This window comes from Triturus cristatus, chromosome 1_2 (assembly GCF_964204655.1).
Source record: "Triturus cristatus chromosome 1_2, aTriCri1.1, whole genome shotgun sequence".
Lineage (NCBI taxonomy): Eukaryota > Metazoa > Chordata > Amphibia > Caudata > Salamandridae > Triturus > Triturus cristatus.
Window position 1 is genome coordinate 299,098,798 of NC_140580.1, and position 19,243 is coordinate 299,118,040.

At 41.4% G+C, this 19,243-nt stretch overlaps 1 protein-coding gene across 3 annotated transcripts in view; it reads left to right on the plus strand.

Annotated features, from left to right (window-relative positions):
• Positions 1-19,243, plus strand: part of MICU1 (mitochondrial calcium uptake 1) — a 730,309-nt gene that overhangs the window by 74,545 nt on the left and 636,521 nt on the right. Inside the window, exon 1 of one of the 3 annotated variants that reach the window (XM_085603832.1) lies at positions 13,731-13,924. The exons of 1 other annotated variant lie outside the window; for it this stretch is intronic. The gene's annotated coding sequence lies outside the window, so the exon portion shown is untranslated. Of the gene's footprint in view, positions 1-13,730; positions 13,970-19,243 lie in introns of those variants that run through there. One more of the 3 variants, XM_085603834.1, reaches the window with a different exon arrangement.

Genomic DNA, 19,243 nt, shown 5'->3' on the forward strand with positions numbered 1-19,243 from the left:
CTCTGTATACACTCCAACAAGGAGGAATTAGCACAGGTAGATAGTCAAAGATTTGTTGACCCTCACTGCCTAAATATCTGAACAGTAGTGCCAACTTTTTTGGGGGCGAATCCTCTGCATCAATTGCCACAGCAAAGTTTTCAAAGGAGCGAAACCAAATTTTCCAAGCTGTTTTGGGTTTTCCAGGTAGTGGTAAAAACAGTATAAGCTGGACAACATGTTGTGAAGATGCCATGTTGAAAGATAATACCAGTTAAGTCCAAATAAATTAAAATGAATAAACCTACCAAACAGACAGGTGACTGTCACAACAGAGTAATAAACCCTGTTGAAAACAAAGCCAGAAACTGCTGGAGAGCATAATCCGGGGTCTGAGTGCTGAAGGAAACTAGTGTGAGGTCGTTAGGATTTAAAACATTTTTTTTATATATATTTGAGCTTCAGGTGCGATTCATACGTTTTAAATGCCTTTCAATGAACACAAAGTCAATCTAAAAGGTGGCCCCAGGGGGAACGGAGAAACAGTCTCCCCCTGGGGCTGTTCGTCCGAATGGAACGGGCCACGTAGGGATACTAGAGAGGGGCGCGCGCGCGTAGTTAAGTTATGCAGGTGCGCAAGTTGCTTCACTATTACGCCCGTCTCAACGAGACGTACTTTTCTGGCTCAAATCCCTCTCTATAAATGTTAATAGATAGGGATTTGTCACAAAACCCACAGGAGTCGCCCATGTACCATCTATGGAACACCGCTTTGTTGCAAAGTAGCACAAGGTAGGGCAAACTGCTACTTTGCGTTACTGAGTGCAACTTTCTCACACAAATCATGATTTGTTTTTGTTGCACATAAAGGAAAGAAATTAGAGGGAACATTGCTTAGAGCACCTCAAAGTTTCTGCTTTGTTAGTGACAATGAGCTTTAAAAAGCTGGCTTCGACAATTAATAGGCCTGATCTTACTGGCTTATGTAATCAATGCCAAATTCATGCCCACTCTTAGGTATTGTACTTTGATTTTTAATGGCTGACGAGACAAAGCCCAATTCAGGTATTTTAGAAGAATTTCAACCTCCCTAATGCTGCCATATCTTGTCAGGATTGCCTGAAATTCAGGCTTTTTAAACAAGCATTAATTTTACTGACCCGATTTCTGGAATATTATGGGAAGCTTAGTAAAGCAGAACCAGGATCACTTAAGGAAATGATTTACCGAGGCATCCTTCATAAAGCTCTACTATAGGAACGCTACCTGAGGGTTGCAATGGAATACCTGTAGACTTTGATCATTCCACTTCCTAATCTATCCTTGAAGCTTTCAGCAAAACTATTGCTAAAATCGGCACAGTCACAATCGAGGGTCACAGATTTTGAAGAACTGTCCCAAAAGCTCACACTACTCTATGTGACTAGGTATATCAGGAGCCCGGGAGAGCCATGTACCTATCTTCCCACACTGAACTATTAGTGAAGCAAGAGCTATTGAGATTGAGATGAAGGCTAATCCCTTTAAAAGTCTACAGATTCGGAATATTTGCTAGGTCTCTTGATCAACAGTGTAGGTTATGTAACTTTCCAAAGGAAAGTAATAAAACGATGGATACATCTATTAAGTCTTGAAGAGGAGGTTTATTTACACCAACCAGATAATTCCACCAGCAGTAGTCGAGGTAATTGACACTCTGACTCCCCGAGGTCCCCACAACATTCCACTGATGTATATAACATTCCCAACAGAGAATCACATATTAAAGGGGAAGTTACAACAGAACGTTTAGCACACGATATGCGTTTCCCCAGTTTAAAAATATCTTAGATGTTTTTAGCTGGAACCACAGTTTTGTAATCTCGGCATAAGGGACTTCAACACAGCTATTTTTGAATTCTTGAGCGGTATAAGCCCACTGCTAACAGCCCGAAGTGTGACATTTTTTAAAGAAACTCAAAAATGATTGGCTGTGGGACCAACAAATTCCTGAGTATTAATGTTTTTAACAGGGGGTTGGCCTATAACCCTTTTTTAGGATTGATTTTATTCTTGTTTAACCTATTTTGGTGACAATTGTTTTGCACTTTAGGGAAGTTGGTCTTTGTCAGAGCCACATGACAGGACTTTTGCACTATTGTTCCCTTTTGTTATGATGTATTATTTTATTGTGTCCTCTATATTGTGATGGTTTTTAAGAAATTTAAACAATAAAATGTATCTATCTTACACACTACTACAATGAGATTGACTCACTAATGGAATCCTTGGAAATAATCACACCTTTCATAACTAATTTATCTAACAACTGCTTAAGATCATCTCTCACACTTAGGAGTATGGGTCTAGCCTTGTGAGCAATTGGAATAGCATTTTCTTTGAGCTTTATATTGTGCTCATACTTGGTGATTCTACCAATTATACTGTCAAATACTTCAAGAAAATGTTCTAATACCTTTTCTGGAGCCTGCTGGAATTTTAATAGGGGATTATGCACCAGGCAGGCGTGTCGCTTTCGACATGAATGTTCACAATGTGGGGGGCGACATGCAATTGCCCAGTGCTTCACCACATTTAATGCAGCTAGTGGGCAGAGAGGGCCCGAGCAGGGATGGGGGGCCAGGGGTAGAGGGGCACCATTACAATTTATGCCAAAAGGCGGCTTCGCCAATTAATTTGGAGGCAATGATACCATGGTTGGAAGCATATCATGATAAGACAGCGGCTGGCACATTGTTTTTTTTTTTTTTTTGGAGGGTTTCAAGATTAGTTATCAAGGGCCCAGAGAAGGTCGGTGGGCAGATAATTTGAAATCAGCAATGGAGTTCCCTCACATAGTTCGAGATAAGCTGTCTGAAGAAGTGTCATTGGGCAGAGTAGCCGGCCCGTTCGAGATGTGTCCCTTGCCAAATTTGATCATTTCGCCTATTGGGGTCATCCCTAAAAAGGCAGCTGGGGAATTTCGAATGATCCAGCACCTGTCTTGGCCAGAAGGCTATTCTATTAATGATTTTATTGCCCCAGCAGGCACGGCAGTGTCTTATAAGTCAGTTGACGAGGCCCTGAAGCGGGTGAATTTTGTAGGTGAAGGTGCGCAGCTCGCTAAATGCGATATCAAGTCGGCGTTTAGGCTCCTCCCGATTCATCCAACCGACTTTGAATTGTTGGGAATGTATTTTGAAGGGCACTATTATGTTGACAAAGTGTTGCCTATGGGGTGTGCGGTGTCTTGCGCCCTCTTTGAGCGATTTAGCACCTTCCTGCACTGGGTTTTTTCGCAGAGTTACCAGCACGGAGCCTCCTGTCACTATTTGGATGATTTCCTTTTCATGGGTCAGGCAGGTACTAGGCAGTGCCAAACAGCCTTGGACGTTTTTTGCAAATTGATGAAGGAGCTGGGAGTGCCATTGGCGCCGGACAAAACGGTAGGGCCACAGAGCCGATTAACATTTCTTGGCATTGAAATAGACACGGTAGCACAAATAGCCAGGCTGCCAGCAGGGAAAGTACGTGAAATTTGAGAATGTGTGGAGGAAACATTGTTAAAAACGAAACTGGAGCTTAGACAGGTACAGCGCCTACTGGGCTATTTGACGTTCGCTTGCAGAGTAGTAAGGGCAGGTAGGACATTTTGTCGGGCCTTAGGCATGGCGCTGTCGGGCGCCTGGCGGCCACATCATAGAGTCCGCATATCCAAAATGGTGAAGGAAGATTTGAGAGTATGGTTGGTTTTCTTGGAGGATTTCCATGGAGTGCCGTTACAATTCATTGAAGACCGTTTCATCTGGCAAGTACAGATATATTCAGACGCGGCTGGTTCCAAAGGTTTTGGTATCTTTTGGGACGGTCGGTGGTGTTCGGAGCAGTGGCCAGCGCACTGGATGACACAAGGGCGCAGCATCGCCTTTTTAGAACTTTTTCCGGTTTTGGCAGCGCTGGTCATATGGGGCAAAGAGCTTCAAAATAGATCTGTGTTGTTCAATATTGATAATATGTCCGTGGTGAATCTACTCAATCATCAAAAGCCAAAGATGTGAGAGTGTTACGCTTGTTACGGAAGTTTATGTTGGTGAGTTTGCAATGGAATATTATGTTCAGAGCCAAACACATACCAGGGGTAAATAACTGTATTGCTGACGCCCTTTCCCGTTTTAATTGGCAGCTTTTTCGCGAACTGGCACCAGGGGCGGACGACAGCAAAACCCTTCTGTCAGACAGCATCTGGGCGTTGGGGAACTGACAATTGAAAGGCTTGTGGAAAATTCAGTAGCGGACTCCACAAGGAAATCTTACAGACAAGCGTGGTTACAATTTATGAGTTATGTACAATGTGACAGCAAGGGGTGGGAGAAGCAACAGTTTGCTTACCTTATCTTAAACTTTGTCATCTAATACCATAGCGGGTAAACTGGCTGGGGTATCCTTTTACGAACAGTTACACTGGGGCTTTGACCCTGTTGACGGCATTCTGGTGCGAAGAATGTTGAAAGGTTTGAGCAAAAGGAGGGTAACAAGGCGGCTGCCTAGGGCCCCCATTTCTTTTCAGCTGCTGCAGAGACTGGTGCAACAGTTACCACATTGTTGTTATAGCGCTCACGAGACAGCATTGTTCAGGCTGGCAATCATTTGGCTCTTTTTCGGAGCGTTTCGAGTGTCAGAGATATTGGGGGGCAGAGGGACAGCAGGCCTACGTTATGACGAAGTGATTTGTGAACAGCAGAGGCTTCGGATTTGGTTACGAAGTTCAAAAACTGACCAATTGGGGAGGGGTGTTTGGGTTTTTCTGAATAAAAGTGGCCTGGTGGAGTGTTGCCCAGTTTTAGAGTGGGAGGGGTTGCAGGACAAATCCATTACCACCACAGCAGCTTATATTTTCGTGCATAAGTCAGGCCATCATGTTACCAGTACACAGCTTTTGGGGGTGCTGAGGAAAGTTTTGTTGTTAGTGGGAGAATCACCTTCAGAATATGCGACTCATTCATTCAGAATAGGAGCAGCGACGGACGCTGCGAAGTTGGGGTTAGGGTGGGATTCCATTCAAAGAATTGGCAGGTGGAGATCCAGGTGTTGTACACGTTATGTACGCAAGTAGATTTAGTAAATGTTAGTAAGGCGTGCTAATTCTTTTTATTATATATTAGGTGATATCCGCACTTTGTCCGGTAAATGCCACGTATGGATCATCGGACATTCCTTTGTCAAATGGGCAGGCCTCTTCGCTGAAAGACAGATTTATGGTTGCAGCCTCGGCCTCCCAAGTGCAGGACATGAGTTGCTTTGGCATTGAAAAGGCGGCATGAAATGGGAGGAACGGTTCCCAACTCTCAAAAGATTGAGGTGTGATAGACGGCCGCCAAATTTGCTGTTGATACATTTAGGAGAGAATGATCTCGTATCGCTTTCAGGTCTTACGTTGTTAAAAAACATGAAATTAGATCTAGCGATGATCAAGGACAACTGGTTGGGAACGACAGTCGTATGGACTGAGTTTGTTTATCTGCAGCATTGGAGGCAAGCGAGAGACCAAGTGGCAATGGACAGAGCACGCAAAAAGCTGAATAAAGAAATGAAAAACTATTGTGCGGGAATGGGCATAAGGTATCTGTCACATGGAAACATCACCAGTACAGAGGGACAGTTATTCAGAGCGGATGGGGTTCATTTGTCGGAGTTGGGCCTGGCATATTACATTTTGGAAATCAGGGATTGTTTGTCAATGGAATTGGCTGTTGACCTGTGGTGCAACAGCAAAGATCGCTGAAGGGAGGTTACGGCTGCAATGGTTGGTGGGGACAGGAAAACGCTTCGGTTTTCCTGGGTGGCAAGGTTTGGGGTGGGTGAGGCAAGAGCGGTCTTACCCGGCATCCCAGGAAGACGGGTAGGGAAAAAGGGGAAGATGAGAATGACAAGGTAAAGTTAACACAGAGAAGTTGAAGGTTGGTTTAAAGTTTTGAAATGGGGAAATGTGATTTTAGAAATGGTTTTGGCTTAGTATTCTAAATTGTAAAGAGAAATAAATAAATAAATAAATTTGCAGTTATTTGAGAGTTTACCTGTTCTAAATAGTGGCCTTTCTACTATACAAAGATGTGTGAGAGTCAGTTTGTTTTGGGCGAGGGGGCCCCAGGGGGAGCAGAGAAACAGTCTCCCCCTGGGGCTGTTCGCCCGAATGGAACGGGCCACGTAGGGACGCTAGAGAGGGGCGCGCGTAGTTAAGTTATGCAGGTGCGCGAAGAGCACGGAAGCGCGAGCGAGGGGGAGAGGAGGAAAATGAAGTCCCACCCTCCCAACCCCAAAAAAAAAAAATAGCCACTATTAGGCAGGTTACTCTTGGGCAATGTTCATTGGTAAAGGCAAGGTTTGGGGTGGGTGAGGCAGGAGCGGTCTTACCCGGCATCCCAGGAAGACGGGTAGGGAAAAAGGGGAAGATAAGAATGACAGGGTAAAGGTAACAAAGAGAAGTTGAAGGTTGGTTTAAAGTTTTGAAATGGGGAAATGTGATTTTAGAAATGGTTTTGGCTTAGTATTCTAAATTGTAAAGAGAAATAAATAAATAAATTTGCCGAGTTATTTGAGAGTTTACCTGTTCTAAATAAAGTGGCCTTTCTACTATACAAAGATGTGTGAGGGTCAGTTTGTTTTGGGCGATGGCCGCCGAAACATAGGTGTCCTTGATGTTACGTCAAGTAATACGTTGAAGATAAAGAGCATCATGTTCAAAGGCCGCTCGATAAGCAAGCTTGTGAGATGCCTGTCTGAACACGCAGGCTCAAACAATCAATGCATGCATGAGACACTGCTCATCTCCTTTGGCACGCAGTCTCAAGAAACCTGCAGAACAGTAAATTCAATAGGGAAGTCTGCAGGGTGATCCTCGGATGCAGAGTTCGAAATCGCAGCAAGACCGAGTACCAAAAATATATATAACAGCACAAAATTGATGAACGCCTATGCAGCTTGTCGCCAGATGTAAAGCTGGCAAAAACATTGAAGCGGAAGCCACTTTAAGTAAGTCTCCTTGTGTTTATTATGTATAGGGCTTCCGGTTTTATGGTATTTATTTTTTAACATTTCTGTCTGTATTGACCCATTTTTATTTTTGGGCCATTTTATCTTTATCCACATTTATTTTTGTCACAAGCAAAAAAAGACGCTGCAGCTAGTATATTTTCACATTTATTTAAATAGACAATGCGCATTTGGTTGTTATAGGTTTAGACAGATGTATGTAGATGGGTAAATGGGTTACTGCTTTTAACAAAGAGATCCTTTACAGCCCATGTAGCAAGCTTCATGTCACACGAACTCCAAGTCACAGGATAAGGTTAACCAAATGTAGGTTTAATGCCAGGTTGAATCATGTACAGCATAGATATCAGGTTACAGGAGATATGAGATGAGCGTCTCATCTAGATCCAGGTTAAATCATAACTGCCACAGTAAACACCCTAAGCCTATGACCTAGTCTGTGTTCTAACACAGAATGTTCTAATTAAAGAGACAAGACCTAAATGCTATGCTATGTAACGAATACCACATACCCCCCCCCATAAACAAAACAATAAAACCTAAACCAAAAACAAAGATTAATACATTACATAGTCATTGAATTTTTTGAGGCACCTTACAAACACGATGAACACGTGCAGATACCTCGTCCATGGAGCAGGTGGCTTGATCTGAAGAATCAACACTAACATCCAAATCAGGACTGACATACAAATCATGATTAGGAGTAGAGTTATCCAGACCAAAGTTATCATTCAAATCAGGACCAAAATTAAACCCTTCATCTTCTCCATCATAAACATCAGAATAAACTTTGTTGAAAATCTTGACTTGATTATCAGAAACCTTTGCCACACTGTTTTTGTTCCACCACCCCTTATTACCTAAAAACACAGAAGATTCAGTAACTTTCTCTACTTGAACTGGCAAAGAAAACTTAGATTGGCCTTTAACCACTTTAAAAGGTTTCTTAATGATAACCCAATCATTAACTTTGATAAAAGGAACATGATGAGCAGAAGTGCCATCATAGTTCCTTTTTTGAACCAATTGCTTGTTTTCAACCCTAGTTTTCACCTCTTGAAGATTCGTCATGGTGTTTCTTTTCTTCAACAACAAAGAGCCAGCCTCCATACCCTTGAACCATTGTGGCACCAATTTGGATCTGGCTTCCCTTCCCCTAAGTGCTTTGAAAGGTGAAACACCAGTGGTAGAATGAGGCGTTGTCAGATAAGCCCATAGTTTCTTTTGTAAGAAAGCACCAACCTCAACCTTTGTTGCAATGGCTGTCTGCACCCCTTCTTTAATAAATCTGTTAGCCCTCTCAACTAATCCATTAGATGACGGACTATAAAGTGCTACACGGCAATGTTTTATGTCAGCACTCTCAAGGAAACTGGTAAATTGTTGTGAAATAAAGTGTTGGCCATTGTCTGTAATTACAAAACTGGGAGTACCTTCACTTTTAAAGATATTCTGAAGAAATGAGATAGCATTGATCGAATTGGCTGCTTCAACAAATGAATAATAAATCCATTTAGAATGATAATCTATCGCCACTATGCAATATTTTTTATCAGAAGGCAATATGTTGAATGGACCTGAAAAATCTAGAGCAATTTTGTCCCAAGGTAGGTCTGGAAAGGATACCGTGATCAAAGGTTTTACATGAACTTTCCAGTGTTTGTCTGATACCACACAACTAGGACAATTCTCTACAAACAATGCTACTTGTTTATCCATGGATGGCCACCAGAATATGTTCCTAAGAATCTTACAAGTTGCAGAAATTCCTAAATGCCCTTCGTGTGCAATATCTATGATCTTATTCCTTAATGATGCAGGAGGGACAAACAAACCATTCCTCACACAAACCCCGTTCTCAAACGAAATTTGCTCACTGATTTGGGCAAAACTCCTTAACTCACTACTCAACCCTTTTCCAGTTGGCCATTTACTTTTGTTAAAAATTTCCACCTTTTTAAGTGTGTCATCAACATCCATTGCAGCAGCCCACTCTTCCTGAGAAATGCTCCCATTGCACTTGTCAACGGCATCTATGAGACCTACCACGCAATCCTTGTGACAGTCATCCTCACCTTCACCACAATCAGGCAAAGGTATACGTGACAAACAGTCAGCCCGAGTGTTTTTACCACCCTGAATATACACAACATTTAAGTTATATTCCTGCAATTTGGACAATAATCTAACTAATCTCGCTGAAGATTTACCCAATCCGTTGCCACTCAGTAACGAAACTAACGGTTTATGGTCTGTGAAAATCTCACAACGAGTACCCCAAACATACGTTTTGAATTTCTGTACCGCCCAAACTATAGCAAGTGCCTCCCGCTCAATTGTACTATAGTTGCATTCTGTGGAAGTCAAAGTGCGAGAGGCAAATGCAATAGTTTTTTCCTTTCCATCTATCCATTGACCAAAAACTGCACCAAGACCTTTCTGGCTGGCATCCACTGCAATGAAGGATTTTGCGTCTGAGACAAATGGGTGTAAAGCTGGGGCGTTAATGACTAACAACTTAACTTCCTTGAATACTTCATGCAATATGTCATTCCATTCAAATTTCATTCCTTTTTTTAACAGAAGTCTTAATGGTTGAATTAATTGTGCCTAGCCTGGAACAAACCTAGCGTAATATTCGCACAGGCCTAAAAATGATCGCAAAGAATCCTTGTCAGTAGGTGGTGGTGCATCGCGTATTGCTTCTACATTGCAGAATTTAGGTTTTATACCTTCAGATGAAATGTTGTGTCCTAAATATTCGACATTATCAACTAACAATTTACATTTATTGGCCTTAACTGTCATACCTCTGTCTTGTAAAATGGACAAAACTTTCTTAAGAATTTCTATATGTTCTTCTTCAGTTTCAGTGTGTATTAATACATCATCCTGATATGCCTGTACATGTGGTGTATCCCCAAAAAGACCATCCATCAATTTTTGGAAAACGCTTGCCGCCGATGCTAATCCAAACGGCAATCTTAAGTATTTGTAAGCTCCAAAGGGAGTTACAAACGCAGTGAGTGCTTGACAGTCTGAGGTGAGTTTAATCTGATGATAAGCAGAGTGTAAATCTATAGTGGAGAAGATTTTAGATTTCCCTATCTTCGCTAGCATCTCGTGTATAAGAGGTAATGGGTGACAATCTACAAGGATATTCTGATTTAATGACCTTAAATCTACACACAGCCTGAGTTCCCCACTCTTTTTTTTTCGCAAAACCACCGGAGAAATCCATTCTGATGAATCAATCGGTGATATTATTCCCTCAGCCTCTAGATTATCAAGCAAAACCTTCAACTCCTTCCTAACCGTAAGAGGTACTGGTCTAACCTTGTGTACTATTGGTACTGGGTTCTTTTTTAGCTTGATGCTATGTTCATACCCTTTTACCTCACCTACAGTATTCTTGAACACATCGGGAAAGGACTTCGTGATGTTGTCCACCTTCATATCAATTTGGATACTTGCCAACATGCTGGAAGGGAGATCACCGAGAACAATTGGAGGGTCTTGACCAGGCCGCAATATAATCCCTAACAAGGCAAGATCCTTCCAACCTATGATGTTCCTTCCTTTTATGGCTACATATATCTTTGTTCTGACAGCCCTTCCTAAACACTCTAATTTGTCTAGGAAATAACCCAAAAGATCTATGTCCTGTTCCCCAAATGCTTTGGGATTAATATCAGGAGCAATAAGAGACATATCTTTGGGCCACAGCTGATAAAATGTACAATCCGCCAGAATAGTGACAGGTGCACCTGAATCAGCCATTGCTGGAATTATCTTACCACTTATACTCATGTCGACTAACGGTCCTTTTATTGGTTTACCAAGTGATTCCGGTACCTCAATGGTGACCACAATGTTTCCAAAATCCGTCATACACTCTTGAACCTCTTGTTCATCCAATGCAATGTTGGATATTCTGACTCTGTTCAAACCAGGGTTTACATTACTCCTGCAAGAACCTTGAAAATGGCCAATTTTCTGGCATTTAGTACATCTTTTATTCAAAGCAGGGCAATTAAGGTTGTTCCCGATATGAGTTCTTGACCCACATCGATAACAAACCAATTGACCCCTTTGAGCCTGGTTTTTGTAACCTCTATTCTTGTTAAATGGTTGTCTATTACTGATAGCACACACTATGTTCTCATCAGAAACCAAGCTTACATTAGAGGCACACACCGGTCGTACCGATGTTTGTAAATCAGTACTTAAAGACTGATTTTGCTGTCCTGACAATACTTTTGAAGTGACAATTGATCTCTCTATGCTTTTCGCTATATCAATAGTTTCAGTCAGATTAGGGTTACGTGAAGCAAGTAATCGTTCTTTGAGAAACAATGAAACACAAATTGGTCCCTAATGTAAGTATCAATTTCAGATCCAAATTCACATTTTTCAGCTAAAACACGCAAAGTAGCTATGTAGTCTTCAACCGACTCTTCACTGGATTGCTTGCACATTGCAAAGTTGTATCGTTCTAGTAGAACACTTGGAGTATCCGAGTATTGTTTAGCCATACGTAGTTTCCCTTCAGTATATACATTCCAAATTGTGTCTTCAACTGAGGGAGCAGGGTGTCTTGGTAAATTGTCAAAGACCCTGCGACCTGCCGTACCTAGGTGGTTAACTAACAAAGCCAATTTCCTTTTAGGCGAGTAATTGTCTGCATCAATGGCTGTGAGATAGTTTTCAAAATCTCTGAGCCATTCTACCCATTTCAGATCAGGTTTGCCTGCTTTTGGTAAAAATGGCGCAGGTTGGATGACACCTTGGCTGGATGCCATTGTGAAGTGATTCTTGGTATTATTGTTGAGACAGTTATAAATTTACTCCCCACAATGTACTTTGAAAAAGAAACTCACAATGCCCAACACCTTGGCTAATGATGTGTGAATCACGGTCAAACTGAGAGGCGTAGATCGTCCGTGTACTCCAAATGTATATTTCCCACAGTTTATGCTTGTAACCGATTTTCGTTCCGCTTCGTGCAAAATGTTTCCCAATCCAAAATGGCCGCCAAAGTGCGCATGACGTCAGCGCGTTTTCATCCCAGGATGCCTCGCAGTTGACGGGAGAGTGCTGAGAGAAGAAGACGCCAGAACATAGAACCTCGAGCTCCGCCTGTGACTCCTAGATTCGAACGATGCCAGAAGTAAGCGTTATTTGAAATATTGTAAAACAACGTTCTTTGCCAAATCAGGACGCGCTCGAATAAAGTTGAATAATACAATACGGCGCTTCCTAATGAAGATCGTCTAACTGGTAACAGATGTATTTCACGCTGCAGGCTATCACGAAGAGATTCAAGTAACAGTCAATTAAAGCAATTTCACCAGCAATTTCATCTGGAACCAATCAATCCAGTAGTTTTAGAAAAACGCACGATGGCTTAGTTACCATTTAGTTTGAAATGGAGCATGAACTGAAGTCCAATTAGTCCCGTGAGGTCCTCCGAGATTAGGCTTGTTGATTTGCAGCACGATGTCTCTGACCCCACTCCTGGTACCAAATTGTAGCAAGCTTCATGTCACACGAACTCCAAGTCACAGGATAAGGTTAACCAAATGTAGGTTTAATGCCAGGTTGAATCATGTACAGCATAGATATCAGGTTACAGGAGATATGAGATGAGCGTCTCATCTAGATCCAGGTTAAATCATAACTGCCACAGTAAACACCCTAAGCCTATGACCTAGTCTGTGTTCTAACACAGAATGTTCTAATTAAAGAGACAAGACCTAAATGCTATGCTATGTAACGAATACCACAGCCCATTATAGCCTCAGGGCATTTAGCTGGCAAGGGAGGTGTCAAAATGAAGCAGTTATCCCCACCCCCCCACCCACAGGGTCATCACTTTTAGACAATTGGGGGGGGCGCAAGGAGGGTGTGTTGGATGCAGAGGCCTGGCAGGGCGGCAGGTGATATTTGGCCATTCTCACCTAACCCTCTCCCCCATCTCACCCCAGGCTATAATGGGCTGGGAAGGGGAGTAAGATAAGTGGCTCCATTAGCAGCCAGGTGATGTCACCTCAGCCCCAGTGTCTTTTAGGCCTTGTTGGGGGTAGGAGAGAGGGTTGCATATTATTGAATGCAGCGCTATGGTCAGAGATGCAGATGATGAAACTGGGTACGAGTCCAAGCCTCAGCACAACATCCTGTGATTCTGGGCACATCACTTAAATTTCCATACTGAAAATTGATTTGATGATGTGCAATTTAACTGGTGCTTATGTCTCCAATGACTTTGGACAGAGTTCACGCAATTCAAAACTATAACAAATAACGAGCCAGATTTCACTGAGACTAACCAGGTGGGGATTGTTGGCCACTTTTTGGGGAGCGCTCGGGCCTAATTGTGATCCTAATCCGACCCTGCACACAGTTGAAAACTCAGCTACGGGCCCATCCATTACCCATTGCCCTGTTTACCAATCCGACCCTGGCATATGCCACAGCCATTAGAAACGTGGATGACACCCGAGCGTTTGACATAAACTTGTCTATTCGTGACACACATATATATATCAATATCAACTAAAACTAAACAGTAAAAAATGACGGAAAACAAGGTCCCACACAGTTCACTGACGGGATGATATTCTCAGACTGCTGACAAGCTACGCCTATTACAGCCAACCCTCGGTGATTCCTTCCGGAGCGATAAGGAAAGATCTCTTCCGGAGCGGCATGGTCGCTTCCTGGTTGGCTGGACGGCCTCTTCTATGACGATCTTTTTTTCTCTCCTATCGCATGCTTGGTGGGCGGGACAGCGACTCACGTTTAGGTACTACCGGCGACACTCCCACCCTACTCTGTCAGTTGTCAAACGTTTACTCTCTGGTGGATTTCTTCTGCCTTCGGGATTTTGATGGTATTTGGAAACGGAAGCAAGGTACGGAAATCGCATTTCTAAAGACAGTTCATTGCGAGACAGGAAGTAAGTTCAAGATGGGTGGTCGGCTGGGGGAAGGTCGAAAATCCACTGTACTTTGTGAGTGTTGGCATGCTTGCTTTTAATGTTAGACGGGGTATGGGGTACCTAAAATGCTGCTAATTTACCTTTCATTTGGAAATGGAGACCGTTGCATGTTTTTCATTTAGCCGAAATGGAAACATCCAAACTGTTCTTCTCTGTGTCTTCTAGTTTAGCTTTCTCTTCTTTAGTGTTTGGAGGTTGGATGCTCCGTCCACGCAAAATATAAGTACTGTGCGTTTGTTAATCTGGGACTCGTGAAAATGTCAGCATCTCTAGATGTGACGTTTTTAACATGCACCGTGTGCTCTCAAATGTCAAACCATTATTTAAGACTGTTACGGTGTGTGGGTATTCGTATACATTTTCAGTGCTTCTCTGGAAAGTGCTTTTCGCTGTTAAGTCGTTTAAATGCATCTTGCAAGCGACTGAAAGAGATGCTTGCGCTTTTCTGTCAGGTGGTCCAAGGAAATGCTCAGTGTATGGAACTAATGTATGATATAGATTTATATGCGAAACTAGTTCAGTAACCAAATCACGCAAAATGGAAATGATTGAAAAGTCATTGAAGTAATGCTCTTATAGTGTCGAACATGTTACTTATAATGTGTGTTTCCTGGCTGATTTAATATTTGCATTTCTATGTTAGTTCCCTGAAGAAGTTTACAAATATGTTAAACCCGCTCCCCAAGTGTAAATTATGCCTATAGAAGTCGGTTAGTCATAATTTTAAAACTGTGTGTGATAGTTTGGCTACTGTAATTGTATATATCGTGCGCTGGTGGTGTCCATTGCGCGACCAGCACGCGATGCATGTTTCACCATGTTATTTCCTATGTGTTCTTTTAAATGTTGTTCTGAGCTCTAGCATGGAGCGTCGTGCTCCAGCGCTGAATACCAAAAATCCCCTTTCTACGTCACAGACCACAGATCTTCTTCAACAACCACATTCATTCATTCATGGGGCCCATAACACCAATCATTCATTCTACTTTAGATCAATGGTCCTCGAGAGAGAGGGGAATTCTTTTCTCTATTCCATGCGCTGGAAATGGGAGGGGGGGGGAAATTAATTGTACCAATCACCTGATGAATAACGACAAATTTACCTATTCATCCCTACCTCACCAGGGTCTCAATACTTTCTAACCTAGCAGGTCCTCCCATGCTATAGGCCATGGATCAGCTTAGTTGCTGGGAAAAGCGACACCTAATTCTTCTAAACAATATACATCAATACACTTCTAAATAATAACCCGACACAGTTCTCATAATGAATTGAAATATTTATCTAATAAAGCATAAGGAAAATCATAAAGCATTCAATATTTTGATTCACATATTTACCTAATCTGGCTAAATGACGTCCTCTATGTCAAAATCAGATCTTTCGTCTCTATGCCCATAAATCGATCAATCAGTTCGTAAATTAATTAGGCATCTGATCAGTCCGTCAGAGTCTCTGGCAAGCAGCTGTCCAGCAGTGTCACCGTCCGCTCCGTCAGCATAACGTCAGGGAAACCAAGCTTATTGACCCTCTCTAGTCTACTTCTTTTATAGTAAAATCAACAACAAAATGTTACAATACATGTTTTTAAACAAATTTCATTGGTGGATCCAGGATCATTCTTCCTATTTCGCATGCGCTCAATGTTTCATTAGATGTAGTTCTTAATTTACTAATAATTTGCAACAGTTACTAGTCCAATCAGGGCATGTTGATTCCCATACGGGTTTGTGTCCATGGTGTCATCATTTATAACAGTTCTTAGTTTAAAGAAGTCCATTGTCTGAGGAATGGCACTCCTCCCGGTGCGACCTTCACGAGTACAGTCTGCCTGGGGTCAGGACGAGGTTATTGTTGCTCATCTTTTAGCGCAGGCGCACTTCACTCAGTGACTTCTGTATCTCGTCTGTCTGTCAAAATAGGGATGGCAGCCATTTTGTGGCCACTCCAGAAAGGTCAACTTAAGCAAAGAGACACAAAGCGTAATTAATACATGGAAATGACTATTAAAATGTTATTCCCTTACTAAACCCTTTATGTGTGTGTATTTATCTAGCAAAAGCAACACGCATTGCGGTTTATACTCACAATTTAAAGCACGATTCACAAATCAAATCACAAAAGCAACATATACCATGCAAATTCTAAATATCTCATATTAGTATGCGTACAAAATTAGTTTACATATCAATCAGGCCATGCAAATGCGATTCCCACGTGTATTTTCTAATTAGTAATGTTGATTTATTCAAACACAGCAAACTATTAATCAGTTATTCGTTTTAATTATAACACGATAAAATGGAGGAGATATACACATTTTAAGGAAAACCTCACTCCAGCAATCCCCCCTTTGGTGATTTTATCACCACAAAACACCCAAAATTTAATACCCTTTTGCGGAAGTTTGAAATGACTTCTTACTCATGGCTCATAATTCAGTTTCTCCATATTCATCTCTTTTTGCCTTTTTATACATACTTTCTTTCCACTCATCTAAAGCTAGCTCTTCAAAATCCTTTTCTGGAACTTTTCCTTTTCTCTTAAGTTTATCTCTTTTTATTTTATTATTTGTTTTCTTATTTCTACAACACATACACCCTAATCTTATCACTAATAATGCAAATATCACACATGTTAATGGAAATAGAATTTTACCTATAACAGTACTACCTATTTTGGGAAGCGGCGTTTACTTCGCATGCGTTTCTTCTCATGCCGTTAGTAGGCGGTCGTTAGTACGACCGCGTTGTTAGTTAGCATACCGTTTTTGTACGCAATTCGGAAATACGAATTGCAGTAAGGGGGGGAAGGTGTTGGATTTAAAATCCAACACCTTCCCTAGTGTCCGCATAGACTGGAGTTGGAATAGTAAATTATACTATTCCAACATCCAGCACCCCCGTACTGCAATTCGTAGTTCCGAATTGCGTACAAATGGTATGCTAAATAACAACGCGGTCGTACTAACGACCTCGTAGCAACGGCATGCGAAGTAAACGCATGCGAAAAAAAGTTATATATTCCCTATTTTAGCTAAGACATTTTTAATAGCAGCTATTTTCTTTCCCATTCTTGTCCATACATCTTCAACCTCCAGTGGTACAAGTTCATCATGCAATTTAGTAATATTTTTAGTGTAAACCTTTAGATCTTTACTTTCGTCTGGAATGTAAGTGCAACAATGTGGAACTTTCAGCATTCCACAGACTCCACCCTCTTTTGCCAATAGAATGTCAAGGGCAAGTCGATTTTGCATTACCATAGCACGCATGGCAACCATTTCAGTATTAACCAATAAGAATCCATTAGCAATGCTTGTTGACAAGCGATCCACTTCTGTAGATAATCTTCTAATTTTATTTGCATTCAGAGTTATTCCCACTGCTGGTATCAATGCACAAAAGATGTCACCCACAATTTCTGCCCAATATTCTCTCTTTCTACGCACTAAATGACTATTTAAACTATTTACACCCTCTTCTCTGTCCATGTGAAATATTTTTGGAAATACCAGGCCTACATAACATGTGCCATACCAATGGTCTGGCAAACGATAATATGCCCTGTTCTCACAGATAAAATATATTCCAGGAAATACTGGATCTCTTCCACCTTTAAATCCCCATCCACCCATGATTCGGTATGTATCATGGCACTCACTATTACCTACAAAAAGATTATCATATGCAGTGTGATTCCTTATTATACAAAATTTTCCTTTTGAGGCCTATCCAAAGCTATTGTTGGTGTAGACTCTCTCCTTTTGTCAGATGTTTTTCCATTTCTATATCCCAAGCCGTTTTCTCAACCTTTCCTTCTGATGCTTTTTTGTAGATCTTATGCCTTCTTTCCTCAACCATATTCAAAAATGTCTTTTCTTCTTTCTGCAAACTGCATGTCAAATTATATTTAAACACAGCTTCTAATGTTAGTTCACTAGTCTCTAGGAAAAATTCACCTAAAACTTTAGCAGGTGTTACCTTATTTAACTTGTTATTAGCAGGTACTAATGCAAAAATGTTATCTACATCTGAAAAATAATACTCTAATTTCCCTAACTCATAAAATAAGCTAGCTATTACACTACGTTATTCCATAAGTAGCTGGAAGGTGATGATAAGTCACTCCCTCTGCCACAGAAGCGGGTAACTGCATGCAGACATAGCAGTCCCTAACGTCCATAGTCTTTACATATTCATACAATAATTTTGAAAATACATTATTAGAGAAATCGTTAATAGACCTATATTTATGCAAATGAATGTTTGTTTCTACAGCCGGTACTACCTTCGAAATTTTACCTATGTTAGTTTTATTTTGACCATGTCCTTCTATTGTATCTATTGTGACTTTAATTGATATTACAAGAGCTAGGATGCTCCATAAAAGCATTAATAATCCTGTACTACAGCAACATGTTTTACACCATCTTTTCATGAATGTACATCTATTTTTACTACCATCTATGTTAGCCATCTTTACTAAAATAGACCGTGTCTTTTGACTTAGCCTCTTCTACTTTGACCAGTTTCTAACTCAAGGTTACTAGGCTTCTACTTGGTTCCACTAGTTTTCTACTTCTTCTCTTTTATTTTTGTTTTCCACATCAACAGCTTCTTTGTTTATTCAGTTTGGCATCTCATCGTCCTTTGCCTCCTTCTCCCAATCAAGATACAGAATTTCCTGAATCTCCGCTTCTTCTTCTCCAATGTCGGACAAGAGAACTCTCAGGATTTCTGATTCTTCTTCTACCACTTTCAGCAAAGCCTCCTCTGGATTTCCTTGACTGTCTGCCTCTTGGGGTTCTTCAGGCAGGGCCACATACGTCCATTCCGGCGACTTATACTTCTGGTTAGGTTTTCTTGTTCTTCCGGACTCTTTGGTTACAACTGTTTCTTCCTCCTTTGATTTTTCCTGACTCGTGACTTCATTCACCTGTTCAGCTCTTGGTGATTTCATTCGAGACAATCGATATCTTAGTCTCTTTATTTTGTTCGGCCAAACTTCTGGTTTTACAGTTCTTTTCAATTTACTTTCTTTGACACTCTTTTCTTCTCTCCAAGCTCTCTTTCTCAGAACTCGACCTTCAGGTATTTCGTTCTCACTCTCTTCTGATTCTGTCTCAACATGCTTTTCCTTTTTACCAGTCTCTTTATCCACCACTTGTTCTGGTTTCCCTACTTCTTTCCCTCCTCGGGTCTCCGACACGCAATCTTCCTGCTGACTAC